The sequence below is a fragment of the Elephas maximus genome, chromosome 24 (genome assembly GCF_024166365.1).
Source record: "Elephas maximus indicus isolate mEleMax1 chromosome 24, mEleMax1 primary haplotype, whole genome shotgun sequence".
NCBI classification, from domain to species: Eukaryota; Metazoa; Chordata; class Mammalia; order Proboscidea; family Elephantidae; genus Elephas; species Elephas maximus.
In genome coordinates this window covers 56,875,554-56,884,035 of record NC_064842.1, presented here as the reverse complement: position 1 = coordinate 56,884,035, position 8,482 = coordinate 56,875,554, and the positions used below count along the sequence as shown (strand labels likewise).

Genomic DNA, 8,482 nt, shown 5'->3' with positions numbered 1-8,482 from the left:
CAATTATGTTTCTTATATTTTTCTTGTCTTTGGTATGTTGTTTTCCATTATTGTCACGGGAGCATGGGAGGAGTACTGGAGGAACTGTTGGTGTTTTGCGGTTCTTATGTTTTTAATGAAGCATTATAATATTATTGTCATTTCTCTTGGGTAAATGGAATTGCTGCTCATAGGTTATATTCTCTATATCTTACACATTATTATTATTTTTAATTGTACTTTAGATGAAGGTTTACATAACAAACTAGCTTCTCAATAAGCAGTTAGAAATATGGAATGCTTCATGAATTTGCGTGTCATCCCTGAACAGGGGCCATGCTAACCTACTCTGTATCATTCCAGTTATAGTATATGTGCTGCTGAAGCAAGCACTCCTATCTGTTAGTATTTATTTATTTATTTATTTTTTGCTTCTTGTTTTCTCATAATTTGTAGGGTTCCAGTACGCTTGATCTTGCTTTGTGTTTTTAGAATTTCATGTTCCAGGTTTGACAAAAGCCTTTTATTCATCTACCTGTCAACTGTTGCTTGAGGCCAGCCAACAGAAGCCGGAAGCAACAAGACAGTCCTTGCTCTCACTTCCCACTAGTGCCTCCCGTTCATAGAACAACCAGAAGGCAGCTGGCAAGAGAGCTTTGGGAATAGAGTTTTGGGATACCCATCTCCCTAAGGCAAAACAGATCATAGAGGAGCATAAATGAATCCTGAGAGAAAGCAGCCAAATAGCTGGAGTTGTTACTGGTCTGGGCCAGCTGAGTGAGGAATGATCCATTTACTTACTCCCTTAATGGGTTTTGCTCAGTGTCTAGTGGATGGCTGCCAAATGACACTTCATTTTATTGTGCTGTCACCCTAGCTGTTTTCTGTTCAAAATTTCCATTTTTGGAGGAGGTGGCTAAGAGGAAACTATTGCTCTAATTTCTAGTAGTTATATGGATGCCTGTCGAATACATCTTACCTCATTTCCAGGCTCAGTTAGCAAGGCTTGCATAAAGGAGTAGAGGTCATAGGCATCAAATTTTACTTTATTCTCAGTTGGTTGCTTGCCAGTTGACTGAGATCATCATAGAAATATCTCATGGATGCAGACAAATTTTATTTTAAATAATACATTAAATACAAATTCATAGGCAGTACATAATTGCATTTTAATTATTTGTATGTACATGTGACAAATATATATGACATCCATATATGCCGTTAGAACATAAATTTCATTCAAGACTCATGAAATAAATCGACCTATTTTTGGGAGAAGAAGCAGACCACTTTTATATTAACCACATTTGTTGGAGGTCTAAGTATATTTATCCCTTCCTTTATTTTCCTAATCAAAATAAACCCTACCTGTAATTTTAAAAGCTGATCTCAAAGACTGATTGTAGGAAACATTGGCATGCATTATTTATAAGAATCCCAGAGAATAGGAGTGAAATGAAATCAAGGACGGAAAAGTGCAGGGAAGAGCCCTCGCTCATTTACAGGCTGCAGCACGTTCAACGAATCTATGCAATTTTTCCTGAGGAAAAGTGGCCATCAAAGTTTAGGATTTAGAGGTTGAAAAACTGACCTGGCAATTTCGTATCCTGAATCTGAAGTAATATCTATGTAATAGTAATTTGAGCAGGTGTTACATCTGACAAATATTACAAGTACATGCCAGATGTAAGAACATTTTAACCCTGTGTTCAACAGATCCTACAAAATGACTTGCTTTGAAAAGCTGTCTTTCTGCACTTGCCTTTTTTGCAATTATATAAATTAACTTGTTACAGGTCCTATTCTAAAAATTTTGTGTAATTTTAATAAGGTAAAACTATACAATTAGTGGCCATTTAGTGGCATTGTGAGGACATAATAATTATCCTTATTTTAATACATCAATAAAGTAAGACTTACAAAGATTATTTAGGTTTATTTGGTCCTGTAATTCATATATAGCTGATCTGGATTTCATTATAGATTCTGTAGAAAATCAGGAAAAATGCCAGAATTAGATACTAAAAAACAAATTTTATTTAAAATTCAGCTGATTTTCATTCTTTGTTACTTAGATTAAAACATATCTTAAAATAAAAATGATTAACGGGGCATACGGCAAAAGGATAGACTACATCAACTCAGGTCTCTTTCTGCCATTTTCTAGGTTTTGTCTTTGAGATATTTTGATTTGAAAATGGATAATAATAAGACCTCCCTGCTTGCCTCCAAGGATTATTTTGAAGATAAAATGTAATCCTAGATGGTGAAACACAAAGACAACTGTAGTTACTTTAAAATACATTTTTTGCTTTTATTATTATTTTAGATGTTAGCACGACATACTTTTATTTTTGTTTCTTTCTCTAAAGAACTAAAAGACAAAATTTGACTTTGGGAAATGACTTTTTTTTTTTTCCTTTTCACTGTAAAAATTCAAAATAATCCAGCTGAAAGAAAATAGTTCTCTTATGTGTGGGCCTGTTACTAAGGCAATAACTATATGTCGATGGCCACAAAGTAGACACCTATCAAATAAATGTAATAATTATTAATTTAATGATGAGTCATACTATTCATTACTTAAACCCTTAGTCACATGAAATAGTATGTTAAGATTGTGTGTTTAATAACATTGTTTGAAATAAATTGGATTATTTTGGTTTATGTTTCTGCATATGCGTTTGCTGCTGGGCATTCATATATATGTATAAAATATACGTGTGAGTGTGTGTATATATGTGTATATATTTATTTTTAACTTGGTAGAATTTTAATTATTTTTTCCCTCATCTTTTTGAGTTCAGTGGTTTGTTTACTTATCGTTATAGCCTAATTTTGTATTTTAAAAAAGAACAATTTATCTGTGGGAATAATAAAAGTATGCTACTAACTTTTCTTTCATTTTTATAAAAGGTTAAAACCTTCAACTAATTATTATCTTTAAAAATGAACTAGACATAAAAAAAACTCAAAAAAACCAAACCCGTTGCCATCGAGTTGACTCTGGCTAATAGAAACTCTATAGGACAGAGTAGAACTACCCCACAGGGTTTCCAAGGCAGCAAATTTTTATAGAAGACTGCCACACCTCTCTCCGACGGAGTGGCTGGTGGGTTCCAACTGCCTACCTGTAGGTTTGAGGCCAAGCACTTAATCACTGCACCACCAGGACTCCTTCTAGTCAGAAGAATCCTGATCACAGGGGGACTAATGCGTAATAGAATTTCAAATTCTCAATGGCATCCAGGCTTTCTGGCGCCATTGAAGTCCAGAACTATTACTTTGAGGTAATCTTTAAATTTTAAACCTTAAACAAAAGCTATTCTCTGAAGTCTTCTTTGAAGCCAAAAATAACCCCAAACCAAATCAAACCTATTGCCATCAAGTTGATTCTGACTCATAGTGACCCTATAGGGCAGAGTAGAACTGCCCCATAGGGTTTCCAAAGCTGTAAATCTTTACAAAAGCAGACTGCAGCATCTTTTTCCCATGGAGTAGCCAGTGGGCTCAAACCATAGACCTTTCCAGTGAGCCAACACGGCATCTCATGGTTTCTCTTCATTAGTAAAGTGTGTCTTTTTTGAGCATTGTGCTCTTGTAAAGAATTACCTTTATTACCTTTAATATAAGATCAAATTGACAGCAGCTTGAAAGGTTAGGTGGGACATTTAGAGGGCAGCGAGTAAGATAATCATGGTGGAATAATTTGAAATATGGTAGTGAGAATGGTAGCGCAACTTGAATAATACCAATGTCACTGAATTCTACACGTAGAGATTATTGAAGTTCTGTTTCTTTGGCTGTGTATACTTTCACCAATATAAAAAATAATAGTAATAAAATAAACATCAGGTAGTCATTATCTGTAACAAAAAAGAGGAATACTTGAATGGAATAGCACTTGTACATTTGCTGTAGATAGTCAGAGAGGTAAATTTGAAATTAAACAAAATACAGTACTTTAGTCTCAGGTCTCCATACAATTACAAAATTGAGAAGGGATAAATCTGTTATTCAACTGGCATGTTTCAGTATATCTGACATTATGTAGTGCTTTTTAAAATATCGAAATACTTAATGATCCCGCTGAGTATCACAACCTGTTCTATCACCGCCCTAACCAAGAAGTTTCTTCTGTGAAATCCTGAGGACCTTCCTACCGCTGAACAATAGAGTGTTCAGACCTGTCCCCGCAGTGATCCTCCTGGGCTCTGCCTGTTGACAGCCAGCTCCTGCTTTGAATGGCTGCTGCTTATTAACCTGTTGCCTTCGAGTCAATTCCAACTCATAGTGACCCTACAGAACAGAGTAGAACTGCCCCATAGGGTTTCCAAGGAGTGGCTGGTGCATTCGAACTGCCAACCTTGTGGTTAATGGCCAATCTTTTAACCACTGAGCCATAAGAGCTCCTACCACTTATTAAATACTTTTAATATCACCTTGTGTATAAGGACTATGAAAATGGATGATGGTTGTAAAAGTACTTTTACAGTCATCCCCATCCTCCCATTTGCAAACAGAATGATCTAAAACAACTTGAAATAGACAACAAAATTTTAATGCTGAAACAAGGTAAGGGCTCATAATTTCTGGAGAACAGTGCCCTTTAGTCTTCTTACTCCTCTTTACCTTTTTTTTTTTTTTGGTCAGAATAAGTCCCAGTCCATTTATATATATGCGTGTGTGTGTATATGTATATATATACACACACACGCATATATATGTAAATACTGAAAGACTTTATTAGAAAAATGTTGGTGGTCATTTGGATTCCATATAGATTTAAAGACTCTGTAACAACATGTTACAAAGTTAGTTTCAATTAAACAGAAACATTGAAATCTATAATATAAAAACTCGATAAATTTACAAGACACATTAAGTACTAACAAAAGTATTTGCATAACATATTAAAAAAAAGACCATGCCCGTAACATAAAGGTGTATAAATCATAAATATTCATACGTAGGGGCTGGTTAAATCAATTATTATAAATATTCATACTTAAAAATCAAAAAAAGTCGAAGATTTAAAGAGTACATATCAGAAAGCAGGAATATGTTTGATAAATTCATGAAAAGATATTCAAGTATGCTCATAATAAAAAACAAGCATAACAAAATTAATCTATAGTTTCTTTTTTAATTGGCAAGTAGTACGAATAACTAAGGTATTGAAGAAGCCAACTTTTGAATAGAAAATGCAGAAATACTTCATGTGCTGCTACTGAGGATGCATATTAAATCCAAGCATTCTAATGGTCATTGTGGATCAATATGTATCATAACTAAACACAAATATTTTTTGCCAGGCCATACAACAGCTAGGAACTTATCACAAGGATATATGTAATAAAATATACACAGGGAGTTTAATCACAGTAATGATAGTTAATTTATATTATAGAAAATTTGAAAAAATAAAATCAATTATTATAATTATTTATAGGGAACTATTATGCAGCTCTTGGTGGCATAGTGGAAAAAGCTATGGCTGATTACCAAAAAGTCAGCAGTTTGAATCCACCAGGCATTCCTTGGAAACCCTATGGGGCAGTTCCACTCTGTCCTATACGGTAGCTATGAGTTGGAATTGTCTCAATGGCAATGAGTTTAGTTTGGTTTTTGTATTATGCAACTGTTAAATGATTATAACACTCAATATTTAATTATATGAACAGATGCCCATTATATATGTTGAGTAAAAGTACCTCGTTCATAGCATTTTCTCATTTTGTAAATAAACACATGCATACACACACACATACTGAGAACTGTGTTACTGCATTTAATGTGATTTGGGATGATGTTTACTTTCTCTGTGATACTTCTCCCTATTGCTTGAATTACTTTTTACAATGTAGTAGCTCACTTGTACAATCAAGAAAAAAAAAAAAGACTACTTTCTATAAAGAAAAATATTGAGAGAATAAATTCCTGGATTTACAAAATACCTGATATGATATCACTGAATATATTTAATGTTGTACTTCCAAGTAAAGTGACATGGAATAATATTAATTGTTTGGTATTGCCTTATAAAAGTAATAAAGAAAATAAGCTTGTTAGAAAGACTTAGTGTTTGAAGACGTAGAACTCAATTGGAAGTGTAAAGAGAAACTTTAATAAAAAAATAAAGAATGTTGTCAATATCTGGAATTAACTCATATATAATCTTAGAAAAATAATAAGTCTGTACTGGGTTTTGGTTGGGATACAAAAAATAGGAACCTGAAAACCAGTCAGAGTTTGGTAAATTGCTTAAAGTGACGGGCATCACGTAATTGATTAAGTTTATTAATGGCAACAAATACAGAACAGGTTTGAATAGAAAAATGAGTCAGATTTTAATAGAAAGAAAATCATATTTGTATGTGTGTGTATGTATGTATCATCTATCTATCTATCTATCTATCTATCTATCTATCTGTCTATCTATCTATCTATCTATCTATCTATCTATCTATCTATCTATCTATCTATCTATCTATCTATCTATCATCTATCATCTATCAACTATCATCTATCTATCTATCATCTATCCATCATCTATCTGTCATCTTGAAAAAGAACTTCCCTTGTGACTTTAAACTCACTTTTATAGGAACAAGGGCAATTCTGCCATGAGTTCATCATGCTGCCACCAGATTGGCCTTCTTACTGGTGATTGAGGAATAAGGCAATTTTCCAATCCCAGTACTTCAGCAATGGCTGCTCCCTTTCCTGGAGCACTGCTAACAAAGCCTGTACATCTGGCTCCTTCATTTCTTCTCATTTTGAGTATCAACTAAAATCTGAGAAGCTTCCCCTGATTCTTCAGTCTGCGTTATAGTTCCCAACCAGTTACTGTCATTCACATTACCCTGATTTTTTTTCTTCATAGTATTTATCACCATCTTAAATTACATTATTATTTTATTTACTCAAATTTTCCAAAAAATTTCCCCTTGCAGTTACATTTAAACTAAAAAAACCTTAGAGCTTGGTTTGTTTATTTTTGTATTCTCAGCACCAAAAAGAAGGTCTGGTGAATGACATATGCACTGATCCATACTTATTGAATAAATGCAAACTTAAACATGGAGAGAGTCATTTGAAATTCAGCCTATCCGAAACTAAGATGTGTAGGTAAAGGTCAAGATCTGGGTATGTAAGTGAACTTATGTATCTCCTTTTCTTCAAAGAGTGTTGTAGTGGGGTGAGGGAGACATTAAATATACCTCTAAAACTCTTTTGAAGTTGTTTGATACCATACCATCTTAGAAGACTTAGAAAAAATTAGTCACTTCTAAAGAAAAGTAAGATGAAGACAGTAAAGAGAAAATGATTTAGAATATGAGCACATACACACACACAAAAGTGATTATTATGGTTGACCACAGGGAAAGAGAAACAAGACTAAGGTAAGGACAGTTAAGTTAAATTAGTTGATTAAATTTGTCAGGATAGAAAGACTGATGAAGACAGAATCCTCAAGAAAGCAAATATGAATGATGGGAGGTGGTGCTCAGTGTAAGAAGCTTACAATTTGATGAAAGGAAGTTTTTAATTTTTTGATAATGGTGAGGCTAAGAGAATGACCAGGAAAGTGAGAGGCTGAGGCAGAGAGGAAGAAAAGTTTATTAGAGACATGGAGTTCAAAAACCTGAAAGGCCAGCATTATCAATGCATCATCTGCAGCATATTTCAGTGACCAAAAATTAATTTTAGCATGACCATGACCCAAGAGACAAAACTTTCAAGATATGCTGAGGGTGGAGGGAGAGATCTGTGAATCTGTAAATGGCTGTAATGTAGAGGGACAACATCTCCCTATCTCCAGGCCCACTACTATGAGAAGGGTGGGGAATACAAATAGAGAAGTTACAAGAGACATCTGGGTAGGAGTTAGACCAAATATACGAAGAGAAAATTAAAAAAAGTGCTGAGGTTAAAAATGCATTTTACCGGTGAATAACTGTTATGGATTGAATTGTACCCCCCCAAAAAATGTGTATCAACTTGGCTAGGCCATGATTCCCAGTCATGTCCATCATTTTGCGATCTGCTGTGATTATCCTCTGTGTTGTAAATCCTAACCTTTATGATGTTAATTAGGAAACCCTGCTGGTGTAGTGGTTAAATGCTATGGCTGCTAACCAAAGGATCAGCAGTTTGAATCCACCAGGCGCTCCTTGGAAACTCTATGGGACAGTTCAACTCTGTCCTGTAGGGTCACTATGAGTTGGAATCTACTCTACGGCACTGGGCTCTGGGTATGATGTTAATGAGGTAGGCTTGGAGGCAGTAATGCTAATGAGGCAGGACTCAATCTAATGGATTAGGTAGTATCTTGACTCAATCTCTTTTGAGATATAAAAGAGAGGAGCTACCAGAGAGGAGAGGGACCTCGTGGCTCCAAGAAAGAAGCTCTACGAGCAGACCATGTCTTTTGGACTCAGGGTCCCTGCACTGAGAAGCTTCTAGACCAAGTGAAGATTGATGACAAGGATCTTCCCCC

At 34.7% G+C, this 8,482-nt stretch overlaps 1 non-coding gene across 1 annotated transcript; it reads right to left on the bottom strand.

Annotated features, from left to right (window-relative positions):
- Positions 1-265: 265 nt before the first annotated feature.
- On the bottom strand, positions 266-372 carry LOC126067099 (U6 spliceosomal RNA). Its single transcript, XR_007515331.1, has one exon. It is a non-coding gene; the product is annotated as a U6 spliceosomal RNA (small nuclear RNA).
- Positions 373-8,482: the final 8,110 nt, after the last annotated feature.